At 35.1% G+C, this 20,428-nt stretch overlaps 2 long non-coding RNA genes across 5 annotated transcripts in view; one reads left to right on the top strand and one right to left on the bottom strand.

The window, feature by feature from the left end:
* LOC118351516 (uncharacterized) overlaps positions 1-20,428 on the bottom strand; it is a 194,046-nt gene that overhangs the window by 94,271 nt on the left and 79,347 nt on the right. The gene's annotated exons all lie outside the window — the stretch shown is intronic.
* The window catches only part of LOC112649333 (uncharacterized), a 46,284-nt gene that overhangs the window by 21,943 nt on the left and 3,913 nt on the right, over positions 1-20,428 (top strand). The window contains exons 2-5 of the long non-coding RNA XR_003129545.3: positions 5,894-5,976; positions 9,019-9,124; positions 11,044-11,191; positions 13,050-13,189. This is a non-coding gene — a long non-coding RNA (uncharacterized LOC112649333). The remainder of the gene's footprint in view (positions 1-5,893; positions 5,977-9,018; positions 9,125-11,043; positions 11,192-13,049; positions 13,190-20,428) is intronic.

The following is a 20,428-nucleotide window of genomic DNA, read 5'->3' as shown; positions in this document are numbered from 1 at the left end:
TTGCTTCTCCCTCTGCCTGGGTCTCTGCCTCTCTCTGTGTGTCTCTTATGAATAAATAAATAAAATATCTTTAAAAAATAAAATAGAGATAAAAAAATAAGATGTATTAGGTAAGCTGAATACCAGAATATACATAACCAATGTATTAATTGATGAAATAAAAATAAAACCAATAAACTATTCTCAAATATTTTAAAAAGGTAAAAGAAAAGATGTAACAAACATTAAAAGACTTAGAAAATACAGTAGCTTCATTATGAGTGAAAGAAAGTTTTTGTTTTTTTTTTTTTAAGATTTTATTTATTCATGAGACACACACAGAGAGAAGCAGAGACACAGGCAGAGGGAGAAGCAGGCTCCATGCAGGGAGCCCGACGTGGGACTCGATCCCGGGTCTCCAGGATCATGCCCTGGGCTGAAGGTGGCGCTAAACCGCTGAGCCACCCAGGCTGCCCCAAAGAAAGGTTTTAGAAGAGATAGAGAGGAAGTAATTATTGAAAAAGTTATAGAAGAAACTATTCTTGAACTGAAGGTAGATTTGCCTTAAGATTTAAAGAATTTTTTGGATATCAAAAACATACAAAAAAACAAAAATGGAATGCCTAGATTCTCACTGGTGAAATTTCAGAATACCATGATAGAAAATCCTATCCTTAAAACAAAACAAAAAAATTTAGTGAAGGATAATCCTCAGACTAACAGACTTCTCATCTACAGTAGAGGTGGTAAAGGACAAGAAATTAATGATTAAGTTAAACTAACGTTTGAGAGAAGAGGCCAAGGAAAACTTATGCTTAGTCATAAAGGATTTAAGATAATTTACTCTTAATTTCTGTTTTTGCTACTTCATTATTAGTGCATAGAAATTTTAAAAATTTCCACACATTGATTTTGTATCCTGCAACTTTACTAAATTAATTTATCAGTTCTCATAGTTTCTTGGTGGAGTCTTAAGGGTTTTCTATGTATGGTAACATATCTGCAAATAGTAAGATTTACCTCTTCCTAATTTGGATGCTTTTTATTTATTTTGTTGTCTGTTTGCTAGGCTAGAACTTCTAGCACTATGTGGAATAAAATTGATGAAAGTAGACATCCATATGTTGTTCTTGACCTTAGGAGAAAAATGTCAGTTTTTCAGCATTGGGTTTATCATATATGGTCTTTATTATGTTGAGGTATGTTTTCTTTTCCTTTTCTCTAGGGTCTTTATCTGGTTTTGGTATCAGGGTAATGTTGGTCTCATAGAATGAATTTGGAAGCTTTCCTTCTCTACTATTTTTTGGAAAAGTTTGAAAGCAGGTATTAACTCTTGTTTAAATGTTTGATATAATTAACTTGTGAAGCTGTCTGGTCCTGTGCTTTTGGTTTTTGGGAAGTTTTTGATTACTGATTCAATATCAAAGGTGGTAATCTGTTCAAGTTTTCTACTTTTTCATGCTTCAATTTGGGTAGGTTATATTTTCTAGAAATTTATCCATTTCTTCTAGTCCTTCCAATTTGTGGGCATATATTTCTTCATAATATTCTCTTATGATACTTTGTGGTGTTGGTGCTTATTTCTCCTCTTTCATTTATGATTTTGTTTGAATCCTCTCTTTTTTTCTAATGAGTCTGGCTAGAGGTTTATCACTTTTGTCCATTTTTACAAATGAAGTAGCTTCCTGTTTTTTTGATCTGTTCTATTGTTTTTTCATTTCTGTACCATTTATTTTTGTTCTAATTGTTATTATTTCTTTCCTTATACCAGTTTGTGCTAGTTTTGTGTTTTGTTCTTCTTTTCCTAGCTCTTTTAGGTTGCTGGATTTGGTCATTTATTTGAGATTTTCTTGCTTCTGAAGGGAGGTGTGTATTGCATAAATTTCCCTCTTAGAACAACTTTTCCTGCATCCCAAAGATTTGAGGTTGTGGTTTTCATTTTCACTTGTTTCCATGTAGTTTTTTAAATTTCTTCTTGATTTCTTAGTAGAATCATTCATTGTTTAGTAGCATGTGATTTAAGCTCCATGTATTTGTGTTCTTTCTGGATTTTTTCATGTGGTTGGGTTTTAGTTACACACCATTGTAAAAAAAAGATGTATAGTATGATTTTGATCTTTTTAAATTTGTTGAGTTGCTTTGTGGCCCAAAATGTGATCTCTTCTGGAGAACATTGCACATGCACTTGAAAAGAATGTGTATTCTGCTCTAGGATGGAATGTTCTGAATATATCTGGTAAATCCATCTGTCATTCAGAACCACTGCTTCTGTTTGGATGATCTGTCCATTGATGTAAATAGGATGTTAAAGTTCCCTATTATTTTTGTATTACTATTGATTAATTCCCTTATGTTTGTTACTAGCTGCTTTACATATTAAGGCGCTCCCATGTTGGGTGCATAAATATTTACAATTGTTCTATCTTCTTGTTGAGCTGTTCCATTTAATTATAATGTCCTTTTTTGTTGCCTGTTACAGTCTTTGTTTTAAAGTCTATTTTGTTCAATATAATTATTACTACCTCAGCTTTCCTTTGATATGAATTTGTATGTTAAATGTTTCTTCATCCCCTCACCTTCCTTTTTTTTTTTTTTTTTTTTTTTTATCCCCTCACCTTCCATTTGCAGGTGCCCTTAGGTCTGAATTGAGTCTCTTGTAGGGGGCATACAAATGTGTCTTTTTTTTTTTTTTTTTTTTTTAATCTACTCTGTCACCCTATGTCTTTTGATGGGAGTGTTTAGTGCATGTGCATTCAAGGTAATTATTGATAGATATGTATGTGTTGCCATTTTGTTACCGGTTTTGTGGTTGTTTTTTGAAGTTTTTCTCTAATCCTTTCTTGTCTCACTGTCTTTCATGGTTTGTTAGCTTTATTCACTAATATATTTGGATTCCTTTCTCTTTATTCTTTGCATATTTATTATTGGGTTTTGATTTATGATGGATGTTCAATTTATATATAACTTTTTTTTTCAGTTTTTACAAACATCTTCTGCACATAGCAATCTATATTAAGTTGATAGTCACTTAAGTTTGAAACTATTCTTTACTCCTCTCCCCTGACATGTTTTAGGTATATTTACATCCTTTTATTTTGTGAATCCCTTGACTAATTTTTACAGATATACATAGGTTTTTGTGTTCCAACTTTTAATACTTTCATATATGGTCTTTCCTCTCCACCCAGAGCCCCCATTAATATTTCTTTTAGGGTTGGTTTAGTGGTCATGAACTCCTTTCATTTTTGTTTGTCTGAGAAACTCTTTATTTCTCCTTCTACTCTAAATGATAGCTTTGTCAGATAGTGTGTTTTGGTTCTAGATTTCTTTAGCCCTTTGGATATATCATGCCACTTTCTTCTGGCCTGCAAAATTTCTGCTGAAAATCTCACAGACTTATGGCCTTTCCCTTATATCTAAATATCTTCTTTGTAATTGCTTTTATTATTATTTTTTTAATCTCTACTTTTGGGATTTTAGTTACTATGTGTCTTGGTATGGACTTCCTTGGGTTGATTTTGTTGAGGGATTTTTGTGCCTCCTGGATCTGGGTATCTATTTCCTTCCTCAGATTAGGGAAGTTTTCAGCTATTATTTTCTCAAATAAATTCCTTGTCACCTTTTCTCTTTCTTCTTTTTTTGGGATTCCCATAATGTGAATGTTATTTTGCTTGATGGAGTCAGTGATTTCCTTAAGTCTATTCTCATTTTGCCTAATTCTTTTTTCTCTCATTTGATTAGCTCAATTACTTTCCATTACTTCATCTTTCAGGCCATTAATTCATTCCTCTGTCACCTCTGTCTTGCTATTTATTCTAATAGGTTTGTTTTAAATTTCATTTATTGTGTTCTTCACCTCTGATTTTTTATATCTTGTTTTTAATGGTCTCACTACTGTCTCACTGATATTTCTTTCTCAAGTCCAATGAGTGTCCTTATAATCATTACTTTAAATTCTCTACCCAGCATATTACTTATAACTGCTTATGTCTATTGCTGTGGCTTTGGCCTCTTCTTTCATTTTGCATATATTCCTCTGTCTCCTCATTTTGTCTAACTCTGTCTGCTTCCATATGAGAAAGGTCAGCTATGTCTCCTGCTCTTGCCAGTAATGGCCTTATGAATAAGAGCTCCTATAGGGCCCTATAGAACAGTGTCTCTGGTTCTCTAGGACATGGAGCTTCAGAGTGTCTCCTACGTTGTGGTATGTGCCCTGCTGTTGATTCTTGAACGTTTTTTCTTTCAGTCCAGTTGTCTGCAGAACACCTCTGCTTGTTGTGGGTAGTGTTTGGTCCCTGGGTGGGTGAGCCTCATTTTAACAAGGTGTGCACTGGTCTGCTTATGAAATGGGACCTCTTGCTGCTGCCAGAACTGAGGTCCCACAAAACACACTGGTTGTGAGATGAGGTGTTAGTGAAGTTTGGGCAAATCTTCTGGGGGAGGGCACCCCAAGTTTGGGGACTGAGGCAAGGGTAACTGGTAAGGGCAGATCCACTGAAGCACAGGAGAGTAGGGTTTGGTGTAAGCAAGTTGGGTAGCAAGTGTTGGCACTACAATAGTTCCTACAGATGGCCATACATTTATGCTGAGGCACGGGAGGGAAATGGTGTCTGTCACTCCTTTGTTCCTAGAGGAACAATGGTAATATAGATTAGAAATCCTTAACAAAACATTAGCAAAGTGAATCCAACAATACATTAAAAGAATTATTCACCACAATCAAGTGGGGTTTATTCCAAGGATGCAAGAATGGGTCAATATATGCAACATATCACAATCAATGTAAGACACCACATTGACAAAATTAGAGATAAAAACCATATGATCTTTTCAATAAGAAAAATCATTTGACAAAATTCAACCTCTGTTCATGATGAAAAAACAAAGTGGGATTAGAGGGAATATACCTCATCTTAATAAGGGCCATATATGAAAAACCCACAGCTAACATCATACTCAATGGTGAAAAACTGAAAACTTTTCCTCTAAGATCAGAAATAAGAAAAAGATGTCCACTCTCACCACTTTCATTCAACATAGTACTATCTACAGCAATCAGATAAGAAAAAGAAACAAAAGACTTCAAATTGGTAAGGAAGATGTAAAACTTTCACTATCTGCAGAAGACATATTATAGAGAACCCTAAAGACTCCAGCAAAAAAAAAAAAAAAAAACTATTAGAAGTTATATATTAAAATCACTCGTAGTACTTGATAAAAACACAAAACAGAAAATACTTTTAAATGGAAAGAAACATGATATCTGGAGGTAAGACTATGATAAAAATATCAATTCTCAAATTAATCTGTGACTTCAAGTTAGCCTTAATTAATATCCCATTGGCAATGGAGTTTTTTTTTTAATTAACTTTATGTTGAGATAATTTTAAACTTGTGTAAGAGTTTACAAATATAATACAGAATTCTCATATACTTTTCACTCAGCTGCCCCATTATCTTACATAAAGTTAGAATCTTCATCAATAGTAAGAAATGAGGGGCAGCTGAATGGCTCAGCTAAGTGTCGACTCTTGATTTTAGCTCTGGTCATAATTTCAGGGTTGCAAGAGCAAGCCCTACATCGGGCTGGGCATTAGAGCTTGCTTGGGATTCTCTCTTTTCTTCTCCCTCTACCCCTGTCCCCCCAAAAAAGTAAGACATTAACTTTAGTATATACTATTAACTTGTAGAGAATTTCTTAGATTTCTCTGATTTTTTTCATTAATGATGTTTCCTCTTCCAGGGATCAATACAGGATACTACACTGAATTTAATTATCATTTCTCCTTAGTCTCCTCTAGCCTGTGAAAGACCCTCATCTTTTTCCTTTTCCTTCATGACCTTGACACTTTGAAAAGTCAATTATTTTGTAGACTGTCCCTTAATCTGGGTCTAAATTTTTTTTCTTCATTAGATTATGGTTCTGCATTATTGGGAAGGATACCACAGCTATACCATTTTCAGTGCATCGTCTTAGATTGATCATCTGATTAAGAGGTATCTTCCAGAATTCTACACTCTATTTATCCCTTTGTAATTAAAAATTTATATAGTGTTTGAGTATTATGTAAGCTTTACAGTATCTACTAAAAACATTGTTTTCCAAAATTACTTAATCAGTTGTTAAAAGCTACCTAATTATGATCATGTGATTTATTTTTTCTCCCTCAGGACACTTAGTCTCTGCTTAAACTTTGATCCATTGATTTGAAATCTTTTGGTGGATTTTGCCTACCATAATTACTGAGGTATTCTAACAGTGATTTTTCAGTTGCCTTCATTTCTTCTGCATTTGTCAATTGGTATTTTTCCATATGGACGAGCTATCATTTTGTCTGTTTATAAACTTTTTTTAAAAAAGATTTTATTTATTTATTCATGAGAGACACAGAGAGAGAGAGAGAGGCAGAGACACAGGCAGAGGGAGAAGCAGGCTCCATGCAGGGAGCCCAACATGGGTCCTGGACTCCAGGACCATGCCCGGGGCCGAAGGCAGACGCTAAACTGCTGAGCCACCCAGGGATCCCTATAAACTTTCATTTATATCCATATAGTATGGACTAATGAATATTTTATTATTTGGGGTATAATACAATATTATAATTTATTTTGTTGCTTAAGATGTTTGACCATTGACAGTTTTCAGGTTGGACCTGTGGGCTTTTGATACATTTTTTCCTCCTTTTTAGCACTTCCTCATTTCCTGGCACCACAAAATGCTCTGGGTTCAGCTTGTATTTTGCCTGTCTTGGCTTTGGACTAAAGCAATTCTCCAAAGAGTTTCCTTTCTAGACAATAGTTTTTAAAAATCAAGATTTAAGGATCAAGTAAACTCATTGGTACTGGAGTGTAACTACTTCTAGGCCTGTCAGTAGATAGAACTAGCATGCACACCCCCTACCCCCCAACTATCTGTGTATGTTTTAACCATACAACTGTATTGATGCCTTTGCCTTTTACTTAGCTCTACAGGCTTCATTCTACAATCTTCTTTCCTTAATTGTAGTTACTTACTCTGGCTCTTATTGTCTATAATACATTTAACTTGTTTTTTCAAGTATAAAGAGGAAATTGGATTAGAATTTCTAACTAGTAGCTCTGGGAAAAACAATGGAGTAACTATAGTACAGTATTTAAGTACAATTTTTTTTAATCTTTAGCATTATACTATTTTATAAAATTGTTTCTTCCCATTCCTTTCAATATGATCATGTGATTTGTTTTCAATGCAGTTAGATTCATTAGTTTTTATTCCATCGTTCTCCTCCACCCAGTCCCACATACATTCTGGTTGAATTATTTTTAAAAAGTTAATATGCAGAGAGTTTTACACTTTGTTGTATTTCTCTGACAAATGTATATAATCATGTAACCAACCACCACAGTTCCCTCAAAATTTTCTTATGTAGATAACTCCTCTTCCTAATGTCTAACCCAGTAACGATGTTTGCCTTCTTGAAAGTATCACATAAATGGAATTATTTACTATGTAGCTTTTTGGGTTTTTCTTTAATTTAGCAAGATATATTTTATGACTCATGCATGTTGTGTGAACTGATAGTTTGCTATTTTTATTACTGAGTAATATTCTATTCTATGGATATCTACACATTATTTACCAGTCAAAAGAGATATGGGTTTTCCCCTCAGTTTTTGGTGATTATGAGTGAAGTTCCTATAAGTATTTGTATACAGCTTTTTGTGTGAAAATGGTATTTATTTCTTCATGGGAGAAAACTTGAGGTGGAAGTTGCATATTAAGTTCCTAAGAAATTGACATTACAAAATTGACTCTAGCATTTTGAATTCCCATTAACTTATTGGAGCGTTCCAATTGCTCCACTTTCTTCTCAGCACATGGTATGACAAGTTTTTGTTGTTTTCCTTTTTTTAGACATTGTAATATAGTATTCCCACATTGTAGTGTTAATTTGCATTTCCCTCTTTACTAATGTCGAACATCCTCTCAGTTATCTTACTGAAGGATTTGTTTAGGTCTTTTACTCATTTTTTAATTAGATTGTCCATTTTTTCATTAAGTTTTCAGAGTTTTTATATATTCTGTACACAAGCCCTTTTCAGAATTGTGATATATGCTCCCAATCTATGGCTTGTCATTTCATGTATTTTTTTTTAAGATTTTATTTATTTATTCACGAGAGACATAGAGAGAAAGGCAGAGACACAGGCAGAAGAAGAAGCAGGCTCCATGCAGGGAGCCCAATGCGGGACTCCCTGCCGGGTCTTCAGGATCAGGCCTTGGGCTGAAAAGCAGGAGCCAAACCTCTGAGCCACCCAAGCATCCCTATTATTATTCTTTTAAGATTTTATTTATTCAAAGGAGACAGAAAGAGAGAGGCAGAAGGAGAAACAGGCTCCTCACAGGGAACATGATATAGGACTTAATCCCTGCACCCGAGATCACACTCTGTGCCGAAGGCAGATGCTTAACTGTTGAGCTACTCAGATGCCCCCAAAAAATTAATTTTAAAGTTCAATTTGTTTCTTTTGTGGGTCATAATTTTGAAGTTATAAACAAAACCTCTTTGCCTGACCTAATGTCATGGAGATTTTGTGGTGATTGTTGATTTTTGATTCCCAGTGGAGTTAGAGAAGATGCTCAGAGTTTCTTGCCTTCGCAAAAAACTGCTTTTTCCTATAATACAAACTTCTTAGGACTTGGTTCAGTCCTTTCTGTGAGTACACCCCGAGGTTCATGTGGAGGCAATCTCTAAGAGCACATAGACAATTTCTATCGTCTCTATGGGTTTCACACTGTTATGCAAGCCAACATTCACCTTTACCAATTTTTCAAATATTCTAGCTCAACTTTTATTACCGTATCTGGTTCTTGTCTATCCAAGGTGAAGGAATGTTGCTCTCCTCTCTCCCTGCAGGCACCATCTCTCCTTAGATGTTTGGACTATTCATTGGACTTCAGCTCTCTCATGGCCTCAAAAAAAGTAACGAATTTGAAATTAATCTGGTTCTTTATTGTAGCAAGCGTCGGTGTGATCTCCTTTCATTTCTGTGTCTCAGGTGGAAGCTGGAATTACCCCACTAAGATCTTTAAGGAAAACCAGTATACCTGATTTCCCATAAATGAAAGAGATTAGCCAAGAAAATGTTTAAAAAGGACAATAAGGTAAGAGTTTCCTTCAAACATTATATTAAAAGTTACCTTATTATGTTTTAAATAAGATTTTATTATGTTATATAGCTACCATCAATGAAACAGTGTGATTTTGGTAGCGAAATAAGGACAGCAGATCAATGGAACAGAATTGATTTTTCAGAAACAGACTATAAATATGATAATATATGATAAAGAAGATAATTCAAATTACTAGAGACACACATGGTTTACTAAAGATTTAGAGACAACTGGCTATCCGTTAGAATAAATTATGTTTTCTATATAACATTCACAACAATAGATAGATGCAAATATACTGAAGATCTATATATAAAGGAAACAATAAAGGTATTACATGTATAAAATCATAGGAGAATGTTTTTCTAATCTTGGCATAAAAACAGTGTTTCTAAGGAAGACACAAAACCTGACAATACAAAGAAAAAGACTGAAAATTCTGAACAACTAATATTTTAGAAATGTCTGTATAACATAAAACACCATAAATGGAGTTTTAAAAACAGGCACAGTACAGGAGAAAAGATTTTCTTCTGTTAGCTTTTTCTATAGAACTCCAAAAATTAATAAGAAAATTACTAATTAGCCAAATAAAATTATTGGCAAAAGATATAAATTGACAATGTTCAGAACTGAAATGGCCAAGAAACAAAGGATAAGATATTCAACTTCCTAACAATCGGGGGGTGGGGGGGATGAAAATGATAAGATAGCACTTCTCATTCAAAAGAATGATGGTTTTTCAAGAAGCTTATGAACAATTCTTGTTGATGACCGTGAAAGGATCTAGAACTTTTGTGTACTATTGATTAGAAAGTAGTTTACAATGCCTTTAGGAGGTTCCAGGAGCAGGATCTCTCAGACTTACATTTTTTTTTTTTTAAGCCTGGATTCCTTTTGTTGCAAGAAACAAATCCTAAACTTGCATATGCAATTCAAATAAATTATTGATTCAACTGAAAATTTCAGTTGAAAGGAATTCAGGAAGGAAATATTAGCGTTAACTGCAGCTCAATCAGGAAGCACCCATTTCCTGCTGATCCTCAGCTCTCCCTCCCTTCCTATGGTTACTTCCCCTGTGATCCCGAGATGGTCTTATAAACTGAATTATGTCTTCAAAATTTACACGTGGAAGCCCTAATCCTAAGCATCTCAGAGTGTAACCGTACATGAAGATAGGTTCTTTGGAGAATTAGTTAACATGCAGTCTTCAGTGTAGGCCCTAATCCAGGATGACTGGGAACCTTATAAGTGAAAATGTGGACACAACATTCCCGGAAGGAAAACAATGTAAAGACCCAGGGAGAGGAGAGCTGTCTATAAACACAGGAGAAAGGCCTGGGACAGGTTCTTCCTTCACATTTTCACAAGGAACCAACTTTGCTGGCACCTTGCTATTAGATTTCTAGCCTTCGGACTGGTGTGAAAATAAATTTCTGCTATTGAAGCCATCCAGTTTGTGGCACTTTGTTGTGGCAGCCCTAGCAAAAATAATTTGTTATGACATCAGCATCTCCCAGGTCTGTATAATTCCTGTATATGCAAAGGAAGAAAGAATAAGTATGTTAGAATTCCTATCCAAATCCTTGAGTTTCATTTTGATTAGAACAGTTCGAAGACATGTGCCATCCTCTCTGTTCATCATTGTGACCGGAGTTATTAAATGGGCTCCTTGCCTTAGCCCAAAGTCCTAAGCTCCACTTCTTTTGCACTCTGATGCCCCGGCACCGAGAGAGCTTGAATGGAATATAAGGACTATTGCAAATAAAGGAGCAAGGAGCGTATACCAGGCAAATGGCTTTTCTGCTTTTCATCCTGCAACTCCTCTTCTCACTAACAAGAGGAAATAGTGACGTGTGTGTGTGTGTAAAAGACCTGTATGAGCTTTTCATTAGGCCATTCTTTCTTAGGGTGAAAAAGTGGGATCAACCTCAATGTCTGGCTCATCTGTGATGAAACCGCAGGATGGATTAGCATGCCTTCTATTCAAGTGTTAAAAAGATGGATTGTATTTACATGGTTTGAACTGGAAAGATCTGCAGAAGTAAAATGGAAAATGTAAGTTGTGCACAATATTTATAGGATGATGATAGTTACCGAAAAAGCAAACAAATTATATTTCTGCATATACAGATAGGTATGTATATACATTTTTAAAATGTCTAGGATACATACCCAGCTGGCAACAGCAGTTTTGTCAGAGGAAGGGTATCTAGGATTAAGAGGATTAACTATGGGGACTTTTGCTTTGTGTTTTTTTGTTTTTGGCTACTTATGAGAATATTATGAGAATAATTAGTATGTGTAAGACTAAAAAATAATAAAGTGCTTGGTATCATATCTGAAATAGAGAGTTTAGTAAATGCTTAGAGTTATTATCCTAAGGATAGGTGAGAACTTCCCAAATCAGAGTCCTGCTGACAGGTATGAATCAGGCAAGGGAAAACTGCTTGGAAAGAGGACCGGACAACCAGAAGATCTATATAAAATGTGTACACGGGTGGATATAAGTGCACAGCACGAGTGTAGAAGGCCCTTCACCAAGCGGGTAACTGTGATTACCACAGGGGGATAATGAAGTAGGGAGGAGATAAAAGCAGATTTCATTTTTATCCTAACTTTTGTATTTTTAACTTTCCATAAACATGAGCATTTTAATATTATTTGAAGTAATCAGAATTAGACTTCTATAATCCCTTATAGCTTCCCTGTACTCTATATCTTCATTGACTTAACAACTAATCCCAGCAAGGAAGAGCAATTTGCAAAAGCATTTATTTGAGTCCTGTTTGTATTCCTATATTCTGGGCAATTGAATGAGAATGAGGATTGTTTGTCAAGCCGGGACCAGCTGGGATTCTCTGGCTGACTCCCAGGCTCAACTGTGAAGAAGCGGATATTGGGTGCTCTCCCACCTCGTCAGGAGCAGCGCTTCTCCTGTCTGCTCTTGGCACCCCCTAGCATCCTGTGCCCTGCTAAGGTGCTAACTGACAACTGACAGATTTTACTGAAAGCCTACTCTTCTCAGTAGTATTTGCATTTTAAAAGTTGACTTAAAGACTAAAAAAACAAACAAAAAAAGCCACCTAAACTTCTGAGATTTGACGCACAGCCAGTTCACACTACAGCTCTCTCATCTTTAAAGCAAATAAACAAATGCTCTCTGGACACCTGAGTTCCCGTTAGCCACCAACCACTGATCAATTTTTAAGCAAAGTTTACAATAGAACAGTTGTCCCTTCTACTAACCTCCCAGGCAGTACAACTCCAAACTAATCTGGTTTTCGCCTTCTCTCCTGAAACTCTTCTCTTTAAGGTTGCCATCATTAAGGCCCAACTGATGGTGAGGGACCTTTTTTTTTTCTCCAATTTAATCCAGTATTCTCTAGGAGACTGGTGTTAGCATCTGTCATAGTTTTTGTCTATTTATCGGTCTCCCCAACTTAATGCTGAGCTTCTTTAGGTCTGAATCTCCGGTCCATTCATCTGTTTATCATTGTTGTCTCTACTTAGCCCATGATAACACTGAAAATAGATGTAATATCTGATTTCTGCCCGAAGACTGGATGCTTTGGGAGGCTTAGTGCTGATCACAGAGGAGGAATGAATGAAATAAATACAAAAGCTTGGTAGGTGGTGGGAATGTTAGACAAGGGAGATAATTTAAGCAGGTGCCTTCTACCACAAGGGCGACTCATCCACTCTTTAGGTGGTCTCTGGTTACACAAATTAGGAAGATGCAAAGAAGCAAACCTCACTGAGGTCTGGTTGAAAAGGAGTCGCATTTCCATCACAACATTGGGTAAAGTATAGGGATGAGACAGAAGACGTATTCCAAGATTACAGCAAGAAGGTAACTTCAGGGGCCAGGGCGTTATTCATACATTATTCTTATTCCTGTCTCCTAACGACACAGGCCAGGTCTCTTCCAAACTGTAAATACACTTAAATATTAAAGCAATGAGATTGAAGATGGCTTCAAGTAACTTGTCATGACCTCTCCAAGCAAGTCCTGAGCTCTGTGGAACAGAAACATGTTGGATTCTAGCTTCAAATGTGAGTTTTCAAAATGCTGTTAAGTTAAAAATACCACTTCTGAACATGATCCCACCCCTTATACATCTCCTGTAATTACTGACTCACGTGCCTATTGTTTTAGTCTCTTTATGGTTCAGTTCATGTTTTGGGCAGTAGGAAGGGATGATGGGTGGTGGAGCTGAGGGAGGGTTTCACGAAGTCTGGATACAGGCGGTAACTATGCTAAGATGCCCTGACTCTCTCTGAACACTTCTTAATTTAGAATAATTGAAAGTTTAGCCTGCTCTGTGAGAGAAATAAAACCACCGTAATAGAAATGTGTCATAAGATCAATGTCTTTTTCTTCTAAAACAAACAACTTTGCTGTGCCACTGTGTTTATTTTGGCTTTGGAAGCTGAGTCCTTTATCAAACAGTAGGAGACTATTATCTGGTGATAATGTATTTTGATTCTATTGTTGTTATCTTAAAACTGGTTTTCTCCGGGCCCATCTTTCTCGTATGTTTGTTTAATGACATGTTTAAAAGTCTTTGTAAGAGCTGTACTAAAATGACAGATATTTTATATTGCCAACCTAAACCACAATCTTCAAGGCTGATGATAAACTCCATCCTGGTCTCAGCTACTGTATGCTTTAAAGCTCTTAGCTGCTTTTCAAATGCTGGCATGGCTGTCAATCATTCTGTATCATGCTTATAGCTTGTGTGAGGAAACCATTTGTTAAATTGCAGCCTTCTAGACTCAAAGAACATTTACCAAATGCTTTCAGATAAAATGCCACCTTATCCTGTAAAATACTGGGAAACTTGCAAGAAGAAATACCTGAGGGAAACAAAAATTACGGGAGAGAAGTAACAACACACTGCTCCATTCTCCATTAAACTTTTGATAAGAACTAAGTGTAGCACTTAATTTTGTTTTCAGTGTGTTTTTGTTATTCTGGAGAGACAGATAAACAGTTACCACACCGGTGGGCTCTCTTTGGATTTTCTTCACATTCTATCATCTTTTCCCCTCTTTTTTTTTTTTTTTTTTTTTGGTAGACCCTACTGGTCTCTAGAGCCAGAGGGTCCAAAATGGCAGAAATGGGGAAAGGTCAGTGAGTATCCCTTCTTTCCCCCCTAACACTACTCCCAGTCCCTTACTCTACATTACTGGTAGCTGGCCCCATCAGTCTCATATTTTCAGAAATCCTCTTTGTACTTATCCTCCTCATCCTGTTATTTTAGTCAAATATGCAGAAGACTCAGACTGAGCTTCCCTCTGAAGTGCAGACTCAAATGTTTATCTTTGTCACCTGTCTTTAACCTACAGGATCCAATTCCATGGTTGCCAACTAGGGGATAGCACCTGTGCACTAAGCAGCGTGTGAAAACTGAATAAATAAAACATCTCACAATATATATTATGTATGTTTATACATAGGTTGTAAAATTATTACTTTTGAGTATATGATTGCAGTAGATAAGGTAATGTATAACAAGTTAATAGCTTCTTTGTTCAGTGGTAGGAATTGCCGTTCATCTCAGGAGAGTTCTTTTTTTTTCCTATTTATTTATTTATTTATTTATTTATTTATTATTTATTTATTTATTTATGATAGTCTCACAGAGAGAGAGGCAGAGACATAGGCAGAGGGAGAAGCAGGCTCCATGCACCGGGAGCCCGACATAGGATTTGATCCTGGGTCTCCAGGATCAGGCCCTGGGCCAAAGGCAGACGCCAAACCACTGCGCCACCCAGGGATCCCAAGGAGAGTTCTCCCATTATGGGGGGGGGATGTACTTCAGTGATTCTTTTTCATTAAGCAGTTATAAGGTAAGAAAGTTCTATTGTTCTGGGGGAATCATGTAATGGAAGCATTTTTGGCACCTGACTGTTGGTTTTCGGAGTTGTCTTTTGAGAGAAAGATGACCAGAAACCAGAATATGGTCTGCTAAGGATGAATCTAAGAACCCAACTCTTATCCTTGAGATTAGAAATTAAAGAAACATATCCGGGTGGAAAAAGGTGACTCAGTCTGTCTTAGTCTCTTTGGGCTGCTAGAATAGAATACTACAGAGTGGGTGGTTTATAGAGGATAGAAATTTAGTTCTCAGTTATGAAGATTAGGAAATCTAAGATCAAGTCCCTATAGGTTAGGGGTCTAGGAAGAGACTGCTTACTGGTTCATAGACTGCTCTCTTTTCATTGTATCCTCACATAAGGGGTTGAAGGAGCACTCTGGGTCTCCTTTAGAAGGAAAATAATCTTTTTAAAAAATGATTTAAAATATAGTTGACACACAATGTTACATTAGTTTCAGGTGTACAAAAGAGTGAACTCCATAGGTTATGCTGTGCTCACCCCAAGTGTAGCTACCTTCTGTCACCGTACAACACGATTACAATACCATTGGCTATATTCCCCACGCTGTACTCTTCATCCCCATGTCTTATTTATTCCGTAACTGGAAGCCTCTACCACTCTCCTTCACCACTTTTTGCTCATCCTCTCCAGCCCCCTCCCTATAACCACCACCAGTTCTCTGTATTTGAGTCTGTTTCTGCTTTTTGTTTTTTTAGATTCCACATACAAGTAAAATCATGGTATTTGTCTTTCTCTGACCCATTTTTTTTTAGTCTATAGATAATGTTACATCGGTTTCAGGTGTACAATGAAGTGATTCCACAACTTTATCCATTAAGCTGTGTTCAACACAAGTTATTTCACCTACGACAATACTCTCTAGGTCCATCCATGTTATCACAAATGGCAAGATTTCTTTCCCTTTTATAATTAAATAATATTGCATTGTATATATAGTCCATGTCTTCTTTATCCATTCATCTATCAATGGACACTTAGGTTGCTTCTGTATTTTGGCAATTGTAAGTAAAGCTGCCATAGATACAGGGGTGCAAATATCTCTTTGAATTAGTTTTTGTTTTGAGTAAATATCCAGTAGTGGACTTACTGGATCATATGGCATTTCTATTTTTACTCCACACTGTTTTCCACAGCAGTTGTACCAATTTCTATTCCCATCAATAGTGCACAAGGGCTCCTTTCTCTCCACAAACTTGTCAGCACTTATTTCTTCTCTTTTTGATCCTAACCATTCTAACAGGTGTGAGGTGAATCTCATTGGGGTTTTGATTTGATTGAACTATTTTCATATGTTTGTTGGCCTTGGGAAAAGGTCTACTAAGGTCCTCTGACCATTTTGTAATAGGTTTTTTTTAAATTTTTGGTGGTGTTTTATTTATATATTTTGGATATTAACCCCTTGTCAAATATGTCATTTGTAAATGTTTCCTTTGCTGTGCAGAAGCTTTTTATTTTGATGTAATCTCCACAGTTTAATTTTGCTTCTATTTCTCTTGCCTGAGGAAACATGTCTAAAAAAAAGTTTCTACAGCCAATGTCAAAGAAATTGCTGCCTATGTTTTCTTCTAGGGGTTCTATGGTTTCAGGTCTCCCATTTAGATACTTAATCCATTTTGAGCTTATTTTTTGTGTGTGGCATAAGAAAATAGTCCAGTTTTCCTAACATTCTTTGTTGAAAGGGCTGCCTTTTCCCCATTGTATATTATTACCTCCTTTCTCATAGATTAGTTTACCATATAAATGTGAGTTTATTTCTGGGCTCCTTATTGTATTCTATTGATATATGTGCCTATGTTTGCGCCCCTATCATACAGCCTTGATTACTATAGCTTTTAGCATATCTTGAAAATCTGGGATTGGGGTACCTTGAGCTTTGTTAAGATTGCTTTTGCTATTCATGGTCTTTTGTAATTCCATAGCAATTTAAGGATTATTCTAGTTCTGTGAAAAATACTATATTGGAATATTTATAGGAATTGCATTGAATCCCTAGATTGTTTTGGATAAAAAACTTAACAATATTAATATTTAACAATATTAATTCTCCCAATTCATGAACATGATATATGCTTTTATTTGTGTTATCTTCAATTTTTTTCATCAATGTCTTACAGTGTTCAGAGTATAGATCTTTCACCTTCTTGGTTAGATTTATTGCTAGGTAAAAGGAATGGTTTTCCTAATATCTCTTTCTGCTATTTTATTATTGTAGAGGAATGCAATAGATTTCTGTATATTATTATCCTGCAACTTTACTGATTCCTATTATTTCTAATAGTTTTTTTTTTTTGTAGAGTTTTGAGGGCTTCTATGTATAGTATCATGACATCACAAATAGTGAAAATTCTACATTTCCCCTCCAAATTTGGATGCCTTTTATTTAATTCCTTGCCTAATTGATGTGGCTAAGACTTCCAGGACTATGTTGAATAAAAGTGGCAAGAGTATGTATATCCTGGTCTTCTCTATGATCTTATGAAAAAAGCTTTTGAGTATGGTCTTAACTATGGGTTTGTCATATATGACCTTCATTATTGTGAAGTATTGTTTCCTCTAAACCCACATTGTTGGGAGTTTTCCTCATGAAAAGACTGAATTTCATCAAATGCTTTTTTTGCATCTATTGAAATATGGTTTTTATCCTTTTGTTAATGTGGTGGGTCATGTTGATTGATTTATGAATATTGATTGAGTCATGCTTGTATACCCAGAATAAATCCCAGTTGATTGTGATAAATGATTCTTACAATGTATTAAATTCAGTTTGCTAAAATTCAAATTTGGTAAAATTTACCAGTGAACCCATTTGGTTGTGGACTTTTGTTGGGTTTTTTGATTACCAATTTAATTTCATTTCTACTTATCGATCTTCTCAGATTTCTTTTTCCTCTGAATTCCATTTTGGAAGATTGTATGTTTCAGAAATTTGTCTATTTCATTAATTTCCAATTTTGGCATATAAGTTTTGATGGTACTTATAATCCTTTGTAGTTCAGTGGTATCGGTTGTTGCCTATTTCATTCTCAGATTTTATTTGGTTCTTCTCTTTTCTTGATGAGTTACAGTAAAGCTTTATTAATATCATTTATCTTTTCAAAGAACCAGTCTCTTAGTTTCTTTTTTTTTTTTCTTTTTCTTTTCTTTTCTTTTTTTTTTTTTTTTGGTTAGTTTGGTTAGTTTTTAGTCTGTTTAGTCTCAATTTATTTTTGGTCTGATCTTTATTATTTCCTTCCTTCTCCTGAGTTTTGCTCTTTCTTTGGTTCTTTTGAAGATTACATTGTTTGAGAGTTTTCTTGTTTCTTTAAATAGGCCTGTATTGCTGTATATTTCCCTCTTAGAACTATTTTAGCTTCATCTGAAATAGTTCAGACCATTGTTTTAATTTTCACATGTTCTCATGTATTTTTTATTTCTTCATTAACCTATTGGTTTAGTTGCACGTTGTTTAACCTCCATGTTTATTTTTTTCTTGTGAACAATTCCTAGTTTTATACCCTTAGGATTGGAAAAAAATGCTTGATTTGATTCCAGTTCTCTTAAAATTTATTGAGATTGGTTTTATGGCTTAGCAAGTCATCCGTCCTAGAGAAATTTTCACGTGCTCTTGAAGAGAATATGTATTTTATAATTTTTAGATGGAATGTTTTGTATCTATTAAGTCCATCTGGTCTAATGTGTCATTTAAAGCCACTATTTCCTTATTGATTTTCTGCCTGTATGATCTATTCATTGATGTCAGTAAGGTGTTAAAGTCTTCAATTATTGTATCACTGTTAATTTCTTCCTTTATGTCTGTTAATAATTGCTTTATATGTTTAGGTGTTCCAAGGTTAGGTACATAGATGTTTACTATTGTAATAGCCTCATGTTAATTTGATCCCTTTATCATTATTAATGATACAGTCTTTGTTTTAAAGTCTTTTGTCTGATGTAAGTATTGCTATCCTGCTTTCTTGTTTGTTTCCATTTGCATGGAATATCTGTTTCCATCTCTTCAGTCTATATTATCTTTAGGTCTGAAGTGAATGTCTTTATGTCTTTTTATTGGAGCATTTGGCTCAATTACATTTAAAGCCATTATTCATATGTGTAGATTTATTGCCATTTTGTCAGTTGTTATTTCTCTCCTTTTGCTCTCTTTCCTTGTGATATCTTTCTTCAGTGTTACACTTAGCTTTCTCTTTGCTTTTTGTGTATCTAGTATAGTTTTCATTTGCCGTCACCATCAGGTGCATATATAACATTCTAGGTAAGTTGATGATCACTTAAGATTGAACACATGCTAAAGGTACTTCATTTTTACTACCTCCTCCACATTTTATGTATGTGTTGTCCTATTTTACATATTTTCTAAGTCCCTTTACATAATATTTTAGATATAATTGCTATTACTATTTTTGTCTTAACTTTGTTACTAGTTTTATAAGTGATTGATCTGTACCTTTGCTTTATGTTGGTGATGAACTCTATTATTTTTGTTAGAATTAAAGGAGAGATAGTTTCCCCAGACTGAGCAATAACCTTGCTCGCTAGAGTATTCTTGGTTGTAGATTTTTTTCCCTTTCAGCACTTCAAATACATCCTGCCACCTTCTTCTAGCCAGAAAAGTTTCTGCTGAAAACCAGCTGATAAACTTAAAGGGTTGTTTATAACTAGTTATTTCTTTCTTGCTGCCTTTAAGAGTCTCTAATTTTTGTTATTTTAATTATTATGTATCTTGGTGAAGAACTCCTTGGGTTTATGTTACTGGGAATTCCTTGTACTTGAATGTTCAAGGAATTGAACCTGAATGTTCATTTCCTTTCCCAGGTTAGGAAAGTTTTTAACTATTATTTCTTAAAATATGCTTTCTGCTTCATTCTCTCTATTCTTCTGGGAATGCTATAATGTAAATATTTGTTCACTTGATGTTCAAGAAATCCCTTAATATATCCTCACTTTTTAATTTTTTTTCTTGTTCAGCTTGGATATTTTACATTACTCTTCTAGACTGCTGATCCATTCTTTGGCATACTCAAATGCATTATTTATTCCCTTTAGTGCTTTTTTAATTTATTGTAATCTTCAATTCTGATTGGTTCTTTTATGTATTTTCTTTCTTCTTATTGAAGTTCTGGGTTCATCTACTTTTCTCTGCATTCTGGTGAAGATCTTTATGACCATTACTTTGACATTTTTTCCAGATAGATTATATCCATTTCATTCTGTTCTTTCATTTGAGCATATTTCCCTGTCTCCCATATTTGACTGTCTGTGCTTGGTTCTATGAATTATGTTAACAGCTACTTCTCTTAAAAGTGAAGTAATAATCTTATGCATAGTCATCACTTGTGTATGTGTGACTTTCTTGGGCCTGGTGACTTCAGCTGACTGGACATCCACCTGTCA

Source organism: Canis lupus, chromosome 19 (assembly GCF_003254725.2).
Source record: "Canis lupus dingo isolate Sandy chromosome 19, ASM325472v2, whole genome shotgun sequence".
Classification (NCBI taxonomy): Eukaryota; Metazoa; Chordata; class Mammalia; order Carnivora; family Canidae; genus Canis; species Canis lupus.
Note: the sequence above shows the minus strand (reverse complement) of the source record. Positions and strands in the feature narration are given on the sequence as shown.